Raw genomic sequence first — 17470 nt, 5'->3', positions numbered from 1 at the left:
TTGACATGTTGCTTTTGACCTCCAGGTAAATCTGATAAATTGCCCCCATAACTGTATTGAGGAATCCATCCTTGAACATATTTCAACCATTTACCTGTTTTGGTCACAGCAAGTATTAGACTTTGCATGGAGTGTACATATTGCTGTACACTATACTGTGTTGTACTACTATGCTGTACACAATATTATGAAATATTTTGCATTTGCACTGAATAAGAATTTTTGCAGTACCATTCATCATTTTTAATTGATGTACTGATGAGGAAAAAAAAAAGAACTCCAGGAAATCTGTAATTTACCATTAACATTCTGAGTATAAGGGGAATGGATGTGCTCTGGTGAGAAACTTTGCTTGAGTCGGGAGAGGGAGAAGACAAGACAGCATCTCAGAGTAACCGTTCCTCCATCTAGGCATTATATCTGTTTCGAAATAATATAGCATTTTTTAATGGTGACGCTTCACTCTGGAAATTCAGCGGGAAATGTAGTTGTCCCCCCCATATGTATGATCTTGTATCTAGAAGTCCAAATATTCTGGATGGACATGGCAGAAGTATCATCAGGGTTGATGGAGAAGTGCGTTCAGTAAAGCTTTTCATGCATGTTGAATTCTCCTACAGCAGAACTTTCCTTTGTGCATAAAAAACCTGTCATCCTTCATCTACTGATAGAATAATAGTGCGCTTCCTTTCTCCAGTCTCTGATGAGAATGTAGAATGCTAAAATATGAGACATACTGAAGTGTGTCAGTGAAGAAACTCATCACTTTAGATTGCTGGGAGAGAGGCGCGTTTAGTTGAGTAGAACAGTTCTGATTTGAATGGAGGACAAATCTTCAGTAGGCGAGAAAATTATGTGACTGTTAACTATATTGACAATGACTATGATGCTTGCCTTTTCAGAAGTATTGCGTTGTTTGCAGAAGCATAAAAATGGTACAATTCCTTCAAGTATCCATATGATTGCTCTTAAGTTGCATAGAAAAGGTAAAAACAACACACTATACTTTTTCTAGTTCATAGATTCCTGTTGAAACATAAGCTTTAAGTAGATGTTGTGTCTCAATAATGAATGGCATTTCTTTTCTTTGGAAATAAATATTTTAAATTCTAACATTCTTTAAGAGAAAAAAAATCCTTAGATTTAGAAACAAATAACTTTTATTTTTTATTTTTCACTATTTTGGTGTTTCTCAATTTGCTCTCTTCTGAACTGACATTTCAGTTCTAATTTTTGTAATGCTTTTTCAAGCATATATCTAATGAGGGTGTTCTGCTGCTGTGTTTGATGCAGCATTACCTTGGTAATGTTTCAGCCCCTTGCTTTCTTCCTTTTTGGAGAGATACAGACCTCGGATTCTCTCTCTTGTGGGGATAGGGGAGGAGTGATTGAGGTGCAAGTGGATCTAGTGCATATAGATGGAGAAACTTACGGGTGGGAAGGTTCGGAGCTGCAGAGCTTGGGATCTCTTAGAGAGTCAGTGAGTAGCTAATGTGAATGCTAGCAAGTCTCTCATATGAAGAAAAGGCAAATCACATAAAATGCTTTTTAGAGTTGTTTGATTGTGACCATGCTGCCTGTGAAGCAACCTTACAAGGATGGATGTTTAGAGAAGAAATAAGAGTAACTTCTGCGTCTGGTGTTTACTTGCATAAAGGTTCAACGAGAATTGGTCGCTCGTGTCTGCTCACCTTCATGGAGTGCCTCTGGTGATCAGTGCTGAAACCACTGAGTCTTTGCATTCTTTGTGCTCTTCCTTGAAGGGAAGTCTAGATATTGTAAGCATTCTGGAGTTTCAAGTGCTAAAAATGCTAACTGAAAGCAAACAAAACTTTAGAGTTCAGATTTCTTCAAGCAGAAGTATTTCTGAATTTATGTTGAGAAGAAGCTACTTAGAGAATTTGATTATCTGTTTTTAGGTAGCTTGAAAAGTTGTCCAAAGTGGACAGGAACTTGCTCGTATTCAGAAGAACTTGGAAAAATACTAGTGTGTTACCCATATCCACTTTTCTGGGCTACTGTGTAATATCAGTTAATTTTGTGCAATTGATTCATCATGCTGTGTCATCTTTTTTATTTTTAACTCACTCATTGAAGGAATGGGATTGATGAGAGATCTGGCATCCCAGGTATGGTAGAAATAGCAGTCAGTTAAGAACTTCCACCTTGTTTTCTTCTTCCCTAGCCTGGTATTTATTCTGTTAGGCTGGAAGGTTTCTTGATTAAATTTTATCTGATAATACCAGACAAAAGAAATGTTCCTGGTTTCCTCATTCAATCTTCTTTGGTTAGGTATACAGTTAGTGTTTTTTCTTTCTGTGTAGGCCCATCATGTAAGGAATTATTCTGGCTGCTTCTTTCCGAATTCTCAGGGTCATCAGAAAGATAACAGTATGGTTATTATTAGATATCATAACTACACAGATGCTGTGTAATGTGTTTCTTTTGTTTTTGAGTTATACGGTTATTGTTTTGATTTGAGGATTTGATGTATCTGTATATAATTTTTTTTCTCCCCTCCCTGGCAGTGAAATTGGCATCCATTTCACTTATTTATCTTTTGGTCTCTGGTTCTTGGGACCAGACAAAGACCCATTCCCAACTTTGTGAACTTTTAATGAAACTAAGAAGGCTGGAAAAAAATATTCCAATCCTGGTAAGCAGCGTAGAAGGGGAGATAAATCAAGCAGCATCTGATAAATGTTTAAAAGAAAAAATGTGTGTGTTGGGGGAGGTTGCTCAGTCATCTATCCAATCGACTTGATTGTTATTTTTGGAATGAGGAATGTAAACTGATTGTCATTCACTATTACTATTTTCATTATAACTTAAGGGATGGAAATCCATAATGGTTGCGTAGAAAGAGGAATCTCTTTAAAGAGGACTAGTGCTGATGGTGGTGTTCTATGTTCTGTTGTCAACTGATCTGCAGGAAATTTGGCTTATTGCATCTTTTGGAAGCTTTCATTTCACTGGTTTTATTGAAAATTGCAACAGTTTTGCACAATACTGTAGACCTTCAATGTTCTAATGATTTCGAAAAGCAAGCTGACAAATTCAGGAAAGAAAAATGCATTAAGAACAATTAAATACTAAGACATTTTATTTGGCTTTAGAGAACGACAAATCACTGGAGGCTGGGAGGTTATTCTTGGGAGCGGGGGGGTCTTAAAATAATAGTTGAAAATAAATGAAGTTACTCTAAGCAGTAAGTTCCACAGCAACTTTTTAGAACTTAATATTACTGCTGGTTTTTTGTTTTTGTTTTTGTTTTTTTTGAAAGCTTCCCATCACTTCCTACCTACACAAGAGTTTGAGTTACGTTTCCATTTGGTGACATACTCTTTCCATTTTGGAAAACAAGGATGATTTTCTGATGAAATACAATCGCTGAGCGTTGTCTAGATCAAAATTACTCTGTGGAGCTATATAAGGATGTAAGCGCACTTTATCATGTTCTGTCCCTGAAATCCATAAAAATATAATAACGTAAATGAAATCATCCATCTAGTTTGTGATGGAGCATTATAACTCTGTCTCAGTTCTGTTTCTGATCTCAGAATTTAGGCAAACAGAGCCCTGTCTGTCTGAAACATACAATTAAGTTAGGAAGAAAAGCTCATCTGGAAGGCGCTTCCACTGTGCTATTCTCAGACAGTATGTCTTTCAGTGGGATGTCAGCCTTTTTCTTGCCAAAATTTTATCCTTCTTAGTATTATTTGGGTTGGAAGGGACATTTAAGATCATCTGGTTCCAACCCCCCTGCTGTAGGCAGGGTCACCTCCCTCTAGACCAGGTTGCTCAAAGCCCCATCCAGCCTGGCCTTCAATGCTTCCAGGGAGGGGGCATCCACAACCTCACTGGGCAACCTTTTTCCAATGTCTCATCACCCTCACAGGAAAGAATTTCTTCCTGATATCTAGTCTAAATCTACCCTTTGCCAGTTTAAAGCCATTTCCCTTTGTCCTGTTGCTATATGCCCTTATTTAAAAAGTCCCCAGCTTTCCTGCAGGCCCCTTCGTGGTGCTGGAGGGCTGCTATAAGGATCCCCAAGGGCTTCTCTTGGACAGGCTGAAGAGCCTCATTCTTGTGCATGGATGTTAAAAGCTTTCCTTGGGAGTTTTTCTTGGATCATGATGGCTATAACGCTTGCTTTTATAGAAAGAGAGCATTCAGATACTTCTTGCTGGAGAATACTTCTGAGCTAGGCTTTGAATGGACACTGAAGCAAAGAGATGATGAACGTCATTTCTGAGTTCAAGACAAACCTGGATGCATGATGCTAGTCTTGAAAGGAGAATGAATATCATGAGCTGCTTTGGAGAAGTAATACAAAATAAAAGTGTCTAAAGAAACACAACTGATATTTTAGATTGCTTTTTTAATGTTAATATTGTGTGCTTTTACTAATTCTGGTATTTGCAATAGTCATGCAAATTCAAATTCATGTGGTATCTTTATGTGTTCACTGTTAACTAACCTCTTTAAGCATTGATTTTTATCTTTTCCTTGGATTCTAGTTCTTGTCTTCCCTCCCCCCCCCCCCCCCGCCCCAGTCTTACAGCATGTACATACAAACTAGGAGATGTTGTGTGTATCTTAAGATATTTTTGTCTTCAGTTCAGGGTGCAGAATATGACTTTGCTTTGCTCTTTGGCTGGAACACGGTGAATCATTGAGGTATTGCAGCATTGTCTTGCTCCTTGTCATAGTAACTCATCTGTCCTGGCTGTTGAAAGAAAGTAGTTGACAGTTTTCTAATTATTTGGAAGAATGTGATCTTCCATGTTGACAGAGGATTACTTTGTCATAAGTGGAAGAAAGTTTCCTGTCTCTGTGCTGTGTCAGTCAAATGTGAGATGAGCAGCAATTTGCTGGACTGAGTTACTGAACTGCTCTAAATCCAGAAGCATAGTTCTGCTCCTGGGTCACTTTGTTAGACATTGCATTTAGAAAGCATGATTTGCCATGTGCAAGAGTCTGAATGAAATTGAGTTACACAAAATACTCATAAACTCATAAAACTAAATTGTATTAAATTATTGGTATAGTAATTCCCACTTCATTTCAATGAAAATTTTAAAAAAAAAAGTATGACTTTCTACTTTATTCCACCCACCCCATGCATGTCACATAGACAGCAGAATTCTCTAACGGAAAGGGTTCAAGTGGACAAGGGAGAGTGAAGCAGTTCGGTAGGCTGGGATGGTCTTTGTTTTACTGAACATGTTCTCTAAGTAAACATGTTAGACTTTTCAGTCTTGTTTTCCCTAAGCAATCAAGAAGGAAATAACCCACCTCTCACTAAATGCCTCTATTAACTCAAATAACTGGTTTACAATTTCTCTGTAGCTGTGCATGGAAATACATGTGCAGCACTGCCTGTGCTCTGCTCTCCAGGCCAAATTCACAGTAAATCTTTTTTCTTCCATCTTCACACATGTAGCCAAGGCTTCTGGCGTAAAAACATCAAATTAGATCACCACAGTAACACCTTATCTATGAACATGAGTTCCAAAAAATAAACCTATTCTGTGTACCATCTTTGTGAACATACTCATATTTAGACAGAAAACTTGGCCACCTTAAACTGAATCTAGAAATGTACAGCTACTGTATCTGTGTAAAGATATTTTCACCAGTAACAGACTTAATCTGTCACCAGCAGTTGAGACCCATTTGTGTATATAAAAATACGCAGGTTATGTTTACAAGCGAACATCGGCATTCTCATCTAGAAGAAGAAACTAAAGAGTCAAAGCAGCCTATGGCCAACACTGAGTTGGGACCTTTCAACTTGAAAATGTAAAGGATGCTTTTGTCATAGTTTTGTAGCCCTGCTGATTTAGAAACAGTCCCTGTCTAGCACTACTTCTCACATCTTTGCCAGTGCTACCATTTGTAGAGTACTGCAGTCAGTGGCTGCCAGAATTGATTCAAGTTATTAATATCTAGATAAAACAAGATTATTTTTAACCGGATCTGTTTCCCAGTCAAGTTCACTGTGTAGCTCCCCCCAGACAACTGCAAATGTGCAAGTGAAAAAGTGGAATGCAACTGAAATGTGTAACTCTTTGAGCCAATGCTGGTACAACAAAAATGTGTATCGAAGTTACAGTGAATTTTTGGAAAAAGAGAGTGAAATCCTAAATAAAGGATTTACACTGAGAGAAATGAAATGTCAGAGAAATCAAATTCTGTTGATTAGTACTTCTTTGTTTTGGTTGAAAAACAAGTAGTAGTATTGCAGGTGGCCTGTTAGCATTTTCCATGCAGGTCTTTAACCCTAGATATACATAGGTAAAGACGTAATTTCTTCTCTATGACTATAATGGGCAAGGCCAAATGTAGTTAAAGTAATATTATGTTTATTAAAAGCTCAACAATATTTAAACAGAACTTAAGGCTATATCCTCCCATACTATGAAATAAATATATAAATAAAAAGCATAACAGGAGCAACAAAGTCCCATGCAGTTGGTTAGCAGAAGTCTGAAGGAAGAGTATGGAAAAAGATGAAGATCAGCACGTTTATAAGACTAGTCACTACTTTCCATTTGTATGCTACTGCCAGGAATCAAAGTCTTTGATGACATATTAAAGTTCCTTCTAGCTGGATTCTAAGGACCACTTCCCTTGCTGCTCAAGTCCTAGTGGAACTTGCAGTCTGGGCTGCATACATCACTTGGCTCTGCAGAAAACATGTGTGGGCATGGAGTCACTGCTTTTTAGAAAACCTAACTAGGAGCAGAAGATTTTGCAGTTTAGGTTATGTTCTGTAGTCACAGGGTCTGTCAGCCACCTGCTTAAAGCAAAAGAACAGTTCTTTTATGTTTAAGTATGTGAATTCATTTATTTCTGTACTGGAAAAAAAAAAAGATGAAGTTTTGACACTATTGTCCCTAATAGTTGATCCTGACGCTACTCAGTATGTAGTAACAGTTCCATGGAGAACACAGACTGTATAAAATATTCCACTCAGGCTCTTATGCATAAATAGCTATAGGCCTTTGGGAGCTGACGGGCTCACAGGATTCAGAATTGTAGGGGTTGGAAAGGACCTTCAGAGATCATCTACTCTGTGCCCCCTGCTGAGGCAAGTTCCCTACAGTGGGTTACACAGGAAATTGTCCAGAGAGGGAGACTCCAGAACCTCTCTGGGCAGCCTGTTCCAGTGCTCTGTCACCCTGAAAAAGAAGTTAATTTTGATGATTTTATGGAACTTCCTATATTCCAATTTGTGCCTGTTACCCCTTGTTCTATTGCTGGATGCTGTTGAAAAGAGCTTGAGCACTTCATCCCAGTATCTGGGAGGAAGCTGGGAAGGTTCAAATGAGATTTGTGCAAACGTGAAAAAGAGAGCTACCTATCAGAGTATTCTCCACATTCCCAGCATCTGCAAAAAGACTAAAATCCCTCCAAGTGGTACATTACAAATGTATGGTATTAACTTTGGTTTATTCAAGGTCTTCAAGAAATTTTCTAATACCTTGTAAATGATTTGACTTATAAAGGATTTCTAAAGTACAGCTGGATAAATCATACTTTCTAAGACTCTATTTCTTGAGCAATTATCCCAACAGTCTAAAATTGTTAGAGGTCACATGCCTGCAACTCAGCAGTATGAAAACAATATGTAAAAGTCATTATTCCTGTGATAAATACATTCTGGCATTTGTAACAGATTCGTTAGTTTAATATCTTAGTAAATAACTACAAAGGAATTTTCATTTTGACTGTAAGATTTTTATCTGTTCAGAATAAGTATTGCCAAAAAAATCCAGTACTACCTGTAGAAGAGCACTAGCAAATGCATCTTCCTTAATTCACATGCAGGGCAACCACAGAGGGTTTTTAAAAATTCAATAAGCTCCTATTGTCTTGCATCAAAATGAGCCTTTAACAAATTTTAAATCATCAGGAGTTACTCGTTGTATAGTAAACTCAATTGCAAAGTTATAACAGTACTTATGTAAAAGCAGTCTAACAAGTATTTTAAGTAAACGCAGGGTAGTTCAAAGATTCCTGTCTTTTTTGGCCATTCTTTAGCATCTCTATATGCAGTCTACATCAATTAGAAAACTGCTCCATACATACTTCATATATAAGAAGTATGACAGATTAAACACTTCACTCACGGATAATGAAACTACAATTTCATGAATCAGTAAGTTCAGCTGCCAGTCGATCTTCCTTTTTCATGTATTATTGCAACTTTTTTTTTTTTTTGGAAGATGGCATTTGGACAGTTTTCTTAAAATGTTTTATTCACTTTTATATGGAATACAGGTCATCACTATTTATAGTTATCATCTTCAAAACGTTTTGTGAAATAGAACAAGCGAGTATGGAATTCTATGTTCTTGATTTGCCAATTTTTCCATCCTTTTCCAGCAAAGGTAGGAGTCCCACTGAGTTTACAAGGAGCACCATTATTTCCCTGTCACTTTCTCACTACTGGAGAATCACTATCATGAATCGCAAGGAGAAAAGCCTTAAAATCATTAATTATACAGGTACTCTACCTGTGGCACTCCACATAAAATGGGAGTGGGCAAGCTGAATTTAACAAGGCAGGAGCGACTACAAAGTGATACAAACACACACTAGGAGACCACTGTAAAAACAACAAAGGAAAACAGCCACAAAAACTAAGTGGCAAAGCTGTTTACTGTTGTCTTGAATCTTACCTCATGCTGTGCTGGGCAGTAACTGCAACGGAGCTGAATATGGAATTCTGTTCAATGGAACGTTTAACAGTGAAATTTTAACCAAGTTCCCTAAGAATGCAGTTTCTACTTGTATATTGTTTTTTGGTGGTGTTTTGTTTCCTAGCTGAATAGGTCTTGAACCTGTTAGCCACTTTCAAATCAATTTCAAAGAAGTTAATATGTCTCAAACCTGGAAACCTTGAAGAATGTCAAAGAAAATACTTGCTAGAGAAAGAGAAGAGTCCCCAAACCAAGGTGTATTTCAGAAAGCAGGCAGAAGTAAATCATCTTCTCTTCTTTGGGAAGAGATATTTAACCCATCAGCGCAAATATAAAGCAAGCATTTGCTCATCTTGCCCAGCAAAGATGTCACATGGGACAAGATGTCATTCAGGATGTTTCCCCCAGGAAAACGACAGGAATTCTAGTTCATGTATAAGAACACAAAGAGAAGTGGGAAAAGGAAGGACAGGAGGAGCTAAAGGACAACAGGCACAAGCCTGTCGTTTCCTCAGGCTTCATTAGCGCTAGTTAAAAACAGTTTGTTCTGTAAACTGCAAACTGAACAAAATCCCACATTTGGAACAAAATGCTGAATATCAGCCTTAGGCAAAAATGTTGTCTTACTACTTGCTTCAACTTTGACTTGTTTTTTTTTTTCCAAGAGTTGCTAACATTTAAAAATGGAAAATTTAACTGGATCGAATATTTTTGTTATATAAAATATATATATTTAATATTTGTATTTAATACGAATATATGAAGTATTAAAATGTAATTTTAAGGTGTCTTTATTTAAAGCAGAGAAATAAAAGATTGTTGATGAATGGTTGCTAGTTATATATCAATTATTACTGAAAATGATTTTCTAATTAAGACAGTAGTTGGTTTAGTAGTAATCACTAATTGGGATTCTAATTGGTGATTTGGTGTTTTATTTGTTAGAATGTACAAATACTTAAAATAGGATAGAACAGACGAGCCAGCAGGCCCACATGACAGGCAGCTGGGGGAGCAGACAAGATGGCCAGCAGCCAAGAGCAAAGCAAAGCAGCTGGGCAGCCCACCAACCATTCCCACAGAATACTTCATTTCCATCGGATAATCATTTTTCAACAGAAGACCGTACCTCAGTAAATTTTCAGCCCACTCAGTGAATGTATATATAGTAGTGAGTTTAAGAGCCTTCAATTTGTAAGGACAAAACAAAAAAATACAGACAAGGCAAATGGTAGGACACCTTTCAATTTCTGTTCTCTCTCTTCACTATTCATTGGTGCACTACTTAGCTCTTTCTTCATTTATTCCACAACTCAGTCTTCTTTCCCTCACTAATTCCTGCTCTTCTTACATTACTGTTGCTGTGCCTGATATTGCTTAATTATTTCTGTCAATCGTTTAACTTCTGAAAAATCAACTCTGAAAAATTGCTTCCAGAAACATCACAACTGTACTGAAGCAAGAACCTGAACGTTTTTAAATCTACTAGTCTTAATTCTGACTGTTACCTTATCTTAAAAGGGAAAGTTATAAGAAACCTCTCAACATTGTTATCTTTAAAATATTTTCCTCTGGGGCAGTTTATTGCTAAACTTGATTACTTACACAGTTAGCCAATAGCCTGAAGGAGAAGGAAGAGAGGACAAAAGAAGAGGGCCAGTTCACCAATTTTATGTTATGGAGAATTTCTCCTCCTCTGCGTTAATATGACATCCTTCTATATGACTCTAGGGAGCACTTATTTAAAGATACCTTGCAAAGTTAAGTTCCACAAATTAATTTTAAACAATAGCTTCTCCTTGGTGTGAGTGGATACTCCCTTATTCTTGTACTAAAAGTCTGCAGAATTCCTTTTTACATCATACATGTTGATTCATCCTCCTCCCTGTTTCCTCTGCAAATAGTTCTCATATACACTTCTATCATTTATCTGAAATTTCATTCTGCTGTTCTGTGTTTAAGAAGAGGATGATTAGATTCCAGCAAAATGTCAAGTTGAACTATACTTACCTTTCATATAATAGCTTATTTTTCAGTATAGTCTTCTGTATTTTTCTTTATTAAATTGTTTTAGGGATTTGGGGATGGTGGTAACAGCAGATTCAGCATGAGCCTGGCAGCGAAGAGGGCAAACTGCATTTTGGGGTTGCATTAAACACAGCGTAGTCAGCCAGTCGAAAGAGGTGATTCTACCACTCTATTTAGTGTTGGTGTGGCCTCATCTTGAATATCGTGCGAAGTTCAGGGCTCAACAATGCAAAAAGGATGCTAAAGTCCTTGAAAGGAGCAGGAGGACAACAGAGCAGGTGAAAAGGCTGGAAGGCATGTCCTTTGAGAAGAGTTGGAGCACACTTGAATTGTCCGGTCTGGAGAAGAGGCCTAGAGGCAACCTCTACAGCTCCCTGAGGAGGGGAAGCAGAAGGGGATGCTGGGTTCTGTTCCTAGAACTGACAGCAGACGGGAAGGGCACAAAACAGCACCAGAGGAGGTTCAGACTGGGCACAGGAAGAATTTTCTTTGCTGTGAGGATGGTCAAACATTGGAACATCTTCCTAGAGAGGTGATTGATGTTCCATACTTGTCAGTGCTCAAGAGGCATTTGGACAGTACCCCCAATAATATGCTTTAACTTCTGGTTAGCACCGAAGTGGTCAGGCTGCTGAACTCAGTGATCTTTGATAGTCTTTTCCAACTGAACTCTTCTGTAAAATAAAATTAACTCCTTGGAGATGGACAATAGGCACTGGAAGGCCTGCTCTTACAGGCAGGGAATATCACAGGCAAGTCTTTTCCAGATTATTTTATGCCATGGCGGAGGGAATAAGAGCTCGTTTTCTGGAATGTCTAGTTTGTGCTTAATACCTTAAGGACACTTTTAAGATAAGAAATTTTGTGGAACACATCCTCTTTTTAACGTGCTTTTTGGCATTGCATTTGATCATTTTCTTAAACAAAAATATCCACAGAAATTCTGCTTTAGGAAGTCCATGCTGTATTTCATTGTTTAACATGGTAATTAAATAACTGATTTGGTATCAGCTGGTAGATATAGTCTTCCTCTTAAACTCTCTTATGATTTCACAGAATGATAGTTATGCCATGGAATCGTTTTTTAAACCTGTTTAGGGCCTTCACTTGAGATTGGCCTCCAATAAATAGATTTTTCATGTCCGAAATTCAGTTACGTAAGATGGTACAAAAGGTAACTTTTTGCCTCCTGAGTTACCTGTCAGTAAAATATATATTGTTAAATGTAACTGAACTTTTGCTTAGCATAAAAGAGTACTTGTAAATAGCAAAATCCACAATATAAACCTTACAGTCTTTTTTAACTGCACAAGCTTATAAAAATGGAAAGAGATATTTGAGCCATCTAGTGGTTGGTATGAAACATTTTAACACTTTCAGTAGGTTGTAGAAAATGCAAATAACACCAACTTGGAAACTGCATTTCTAATTTGTATGAGTTTTAGTAGCATAGCTATAGAATGAAAGAGACTGACATTCAGCTTCAAATTTGAGGTACAGTCTGTTTCAATTTGCAACTTTCTTGTAGATTTTAGTGAAGAAAGATCTGATAACATAAAAATTACATTTAGATGTTCATAGCTGAAGAATGAATTTTAGAATGAGATCTGAGGAATTCGTGAAGGTTCTGTGGAATTTCAAATCTTTTTCCATACTTCTTATGGAAAAAAAATATTGGTTTGTATTCCCTATCAGCAGCTATTTATAGTAAAGTCTTGAATAACAAGGATTAAATTAAACAAAAAATCTTTACTGAAAAACATGGGACAGATACTTTTTGTGATATACTTCAAAAGCAAGTAACAGTCAACTAAAAACAGATTTCTTAAGACAGAGTATGTAGAGTCACAGAATTTTACAATGTTAAGAAAAAGTACATTTTTAGATGAAAATTTCATGTTGCAGTGCAACCTTCATGATCTTTCTTGGTCTTTGTAAGTGTTAAAACTGTTCTAGCATTTGATGTTGACTGTTGCCAATTAGAACTTGGCTGCATGTTGAGCTTGATTCTGCAACAGAAAGAGAAAAGTTAGTTACCAAAGTAATGAGCTTCATATGTAACTCACCTTGAATTATAGGTGGGAAACTATTGCTTACAGTGAACCTCTATATTATCTTCTAGTCCTTGTGACAGCCCCATCCAGCTTGAAGCCCAGATTAGAAGATACTTTTTAATCATTTTTAGGGCAAACCTAATAAATAATGAACAAGCGGTGCTTATGGTGTTATACATTCTGTTAGAGCTATAGTATTTCAGAACAGATGAATGTGGTTCATGCTGAAAATGCAGAATTTACAGTCACAGTAAATTATTACAAAGTCTGAAATCTTGCCCTGTTTATTATATTGAGAAGACAGTGATATCTTAGCATGCATTTAAGGTCAGTTTCAAATGCTTTATAAAGCCAAATGAGAATAAGAATGAGAACAATTAGAAAACCAGCCACAGAACAAGGAACAAAGCAGTAACAGTGGATTTTTATTTTCCTGGGGCAGGAACAACCTGAAAGCTTTATGTAAATTTGATATATTAGTACATTTGGCCAAATCACCTGCATTTTCGTCTTGTCATATGCTTTCAATATTGAGTATTATTAGCCCTTTGAATCAAAATAACAGCTACATCACTATTCTGAGTATGTAACTCACCTGTATTGTGAACTCTTAATAGATATCAGAAGAGGAAATTAAATTCTTTGAAGATTGAAGAAGTTTTAGTTATCTGATATATTTTTGCCTGAATTTTGCAATTGTGATGCAGTAGTGATTAAGGATTTTTTAATTATTACTATTCTAAATTGACATGGTGATCTGGTCTTGAATCTCCAAATAACATGGAACAATTTTGTTAATTTCTGTTCAGTAAAGAAGCCTGAGCTGAACAGAGAAAAGGTTGCTAGGTGTATGTTGTATTTTGCAGGTTTCCATGTCGGACATGTGAAAATCTCTCTTATTGTCTTACTTTGTTTAAAAAGACTCTTAGACCAAGGCGGTTATGTATGTTCAGATTTTGAGGTTTTCTTCATTCGTAGTCTGTTGTGTTCTGGCAACATTTGGATAACTGGAAATACCTGGGGTGCGGAGTTTAAGATCTGCATCTTTCTCATGTCCATGTTGTGCTTTTGTGGAAGGAATGTGATTTTATGGTAGTATTACAGTGTCATCTTTTATTGTTTATGTACTTCCCTTTCCAATCCCTTTGTACGGTGCTCTGATTGTCATAGTATCTGGTCATTCCACAACGTTTTCTTGGAATCTGTCCATTGCTAAAGCTGTGATCCAACTGTATTCGTGAAAGAACCTTTGCCGTTTCCCCTGGTTATAATTTACATTCAGAAAGTACAAATAAGATATAATGAAATCACAATACTAGGTTCTGTTTCTGATGAATGGTTGCTCTTCAAATTACATTTTGGTTACCATTTATTTTCTAGGAAAAAATTGGTTACATCTTACATATTTCAGTTTGGTTTAATGCATAGCTCAGATTCTTTTTCTGACATTCCACAGAAATTAAATTGTTGAAGTAAATGGAAGTAGAACAGGGATTATCTTGAAGAAGAATCTTTGACAATGAAAATTTCATCTGCGTTCATGTCTCAGAGCCCTTTTATTTTGGATGTATTCATGGTCTCTCAAAAATGGCATTATACAGAAGAAAAACCTAAAGTTGTATCATAGGTAGCATATTCATTTTCTTCTGTAAATAATAGAATAGCTGCTAAACCAAACAATTATGGGATAACATTTTATCAAAAGAAAAAGCAGTTTGTTTTTCCATATTTTAAGAAATATGTAATAATTATTTGTGAACATTCATTAAACTCCTTAGTAATGTCACTTTCAAAGAAATATGAGGTGGAAAATGAGTTTTGGTAGGAGAGTGGTACTTTTTTTTTCTTTTTACTACAAAATAAGAAAATCAAACATAGAATTTTGATTAATGATGAAGAAATATGATTGTCCTCAACTTGAAGCTGATAGTCTGTATTTTTAGTATTGATAAAAAGTAGAAGTTCCTTAAGCATGTTTTCAGATTCTTTTAACTCAGCTTCTGCTTAAGACAGTGAAATTAAAGTGTGCATCTTTGTTTATTTTTACATGAATGTAAATTACTGTAACTGTGGCATACTCTTAGGTTATAAAACATGTTTGTTGTATTAAATTGCCAGACCATCATTTGCTTCCCTGCTGTTCTGCAAATAGAACAAAGCACATTAGTTTCTCTTGATGTAAAAGTACTTGCATATTATTGTTGTCACTGTTCCTCCGGAGATAAATTTCTGCGTTTAAATTCAGAATTTAGTTTCAAATTTTACAGAGAATTTTTTCATCTCTAACTATCATCTCATTTTTTTTTTTGTTCATCCTTTGCAATGTGAAATTAAAATATGCATATCTTAAAACGGAAATTGAATGTTGAACAGTGAGCAAATACTTGCAACTCGGATTGGTTTATCTGGGTTCTAACATCGTTTCTTTCCTTTACAGAATGCTGCCTTTTTATATGGCCTTGGTTTGGTCTACTTCCATTACAATGCCTTTCAATGGTAAGTTGGAATTAGCTAACAGTATATTTTGTGGTGTTTTATTGATAGGTGACTATTTCAACGTTAGATTAATAGATTAATTTTTAAAGTATAAATATGTTAGAATATATGTTTTCCTGGATCTCATATTTGTCTGTAACATACTCATTGCAAACACGGTAGTTGCTTGAATGGGAAAGCAATTACAGAAAAAATGGTTTAGCTTCCTGTAATACAATTCAGCAAGGGGAATGAAATGGTACGATTTGACAGGTTTTTATGAATTCTTTATATCTGTGGTCAGTAGCCTGTGTTGTGAACAAATTTTACATTTCTCTGGGAAAAGCGTTGGCCAAAGAAGTTTTTGTTCAGCTTGTTATTCAGTAATTTTTCCATAACTGTGTATGGTGAAAGTTTTAAACATGAGCAGCAGTACCTGAACAGACAGGTGTTTTGCCATGAATGTTTAAAACTGATACAGAGTCTCAGAGTTAAATTCTAACTGGATTTTGAGAGTGGGAAGGGGCTGCTGTTCTGCTGGGGGTAGAAGAAGGGTTGGTTTTGGTGTTTTTATTTTGTGGGAAGTTTTTTCTCTTGTTTCACTGGAGCTGAAAGAAGAATGATGAATGGAATAGACTTGGTCACTGGGGTTCTGTTGGTTCTCAGGCTTTCCTGGTTAGTAGTAAGAAAGGTGCAGTTTATTCTTGCCCACGTATTGTTGACATCATTGGGAAAAAAAGTCAAAATACTCAGTGTTTAGGTCATAGTTTTCTTCATAGACTTGATTAGTTTTTCTTTTTTTTTAGTCATCTTTGGTGATTTCCTTGTAGTGTTTATTTCTCTAGTAACACTTCATATAGAAGCTGTGAATAAAATAATTTTACTAATTGATTAGTAAAAAGTTTATGATCTTGTTGGACTAAGCCTGAAGCTAGGAAAGTAGTAAGTGGCTACTGAGTGACAGCTTCAAACAACAAAATGAGATCTCTTCTCTCTCTTCAGTAAATTGTTAATTTATCAAAAGCTTCTATGTATGTGTAAGACAAAAGATTCATGCTTTTCTCAGGCAGGAAATGAGCTCTTATTCTTCAAATTAGTGTAATTTAGTTAAATCATGAGCTCAGAACCTTGATTTTATTTTCTTCTTAGACTCAAACGTTTTCTTTATAAATAGTGGTGAAATGTATGCCATGTATTGTACATGGCATACAATTCTATTGCATCCTAATTAAGAAGAAAAGAACAGAAAAGTTTTCAGGAAAACTGAGAATCTTTTATTTTGAGGTTGTGATTGATCTTTAATTTTGCTAATTTACACAGTGTTCTTGTTCTGATGTACGCTTTGCTTCATCATTTGACACGATACAGTTTGCTCTATGAAAATGGTTGCAAACTGAGGTGAAATTACGTGAGTCAAAGAAGTTAAATTTAGAGTAGTTAATTTTTGAAAGACCACCTGTTCAACGTAGATTGTTGCCATTAGTGGATCAGGCTTTTTAGCACATTTCTGTGGATGGAGCAACAACGTCAGTTGATTGTGAAGCATAAGTATTGATATATCATGGCCGTGAATTAATCAAGATTTTTCTTACATGCTTTTAAATAAGCTTTGTTGAGAATGTGAGTATAAATTGATGTCTTAAGTTATAATGTCTTAACTGCATGTAGAGCTGTATGTTAATATCATTTAAAATAAATTTTTTACTTCATTCATACAAGAAAATTATATGTGGCATAGTACAAAGGAAGCTGGGTATCAGGAGAGTGTTGCGTAGAAATGTTAGAGGAAGAAAATCTAATACGGATAAAATCTTACCCTTCTGTATGTGATCCTTTTTTAATTCCTTTGAGTGATTTTTCCTTTAGTTGGGGACAGGAGTGGGATGTGTGTATGTGAGTATTTAGCTGTGACATACCTGCTGGAGCTGATAGCAGGTTGTAGGTATGTTCTTTGTAAATGTTTGGTTTCCTCAGTTCTCCACTGCAGATTTCAAGGAGAATCCCGCTTCTTTCACAGTGAAATGCTAGTTAAGCTGCCTTGTTTCTTGCTGCAGCTTTTCCATTTATTTATGTTAAAAAAGTACACAAATATGTGTATTTCACAAAGGTAGAAGAGACCTCAACACTGTTTAAGGTTGTTTAGCCTATTGTACTTAATTCATGAATATTTTATATTGTACACACAATCTTAGATATTCATAG

At 36.1% G+C, this 17470-nt stretch overlaps 1 protein-coding gene across 18 annotated transcripts in view; it reads left to right on the top strand.

The window, feature by feature from the left end:
* The window catches only part of KDM6A (lysine demethylase 6A), a 116359-nt gene that overhangs the window by 18778 nt on the left and 80111 nt on the right, over nt 1–17470 (top strand). For 9 of the 18 annotated variants that reach the window (XM_021407244.1, XM_021407238.1, XM_021407223.1 and 6 more), the window contains exon 3: nt 15231–15289. The gene's annotated coding sequence lies outside the window, so the exon portion shown is untranslated. Of the gene's footprint in view, nt 1–15230; nt 15290–17470 lie in introns of those variants that run through there. The other 9 variants (XR_002441770.1, XR_002441769.1, XM_021407190.1 and 6 more) reach the window with 1 other exon arrangement.

Source organism: Numida meleagris, chromosome 1 (genome assembly GCF_002078875.1).
Source record: "Numida meleagris isolate 19003 breed g44 Domestic line chromosome 1, NumMel1.0, whole genome shotgun sequence".
Lineage (NCBI taxonomy): Eukaryota > Metazoa > Chordata > Aves > Galliformes > Numididae > Numida > Numida meleagris.
This window is presented reverse-complemented; position numbering and strand designations above follow the sequence as displayed.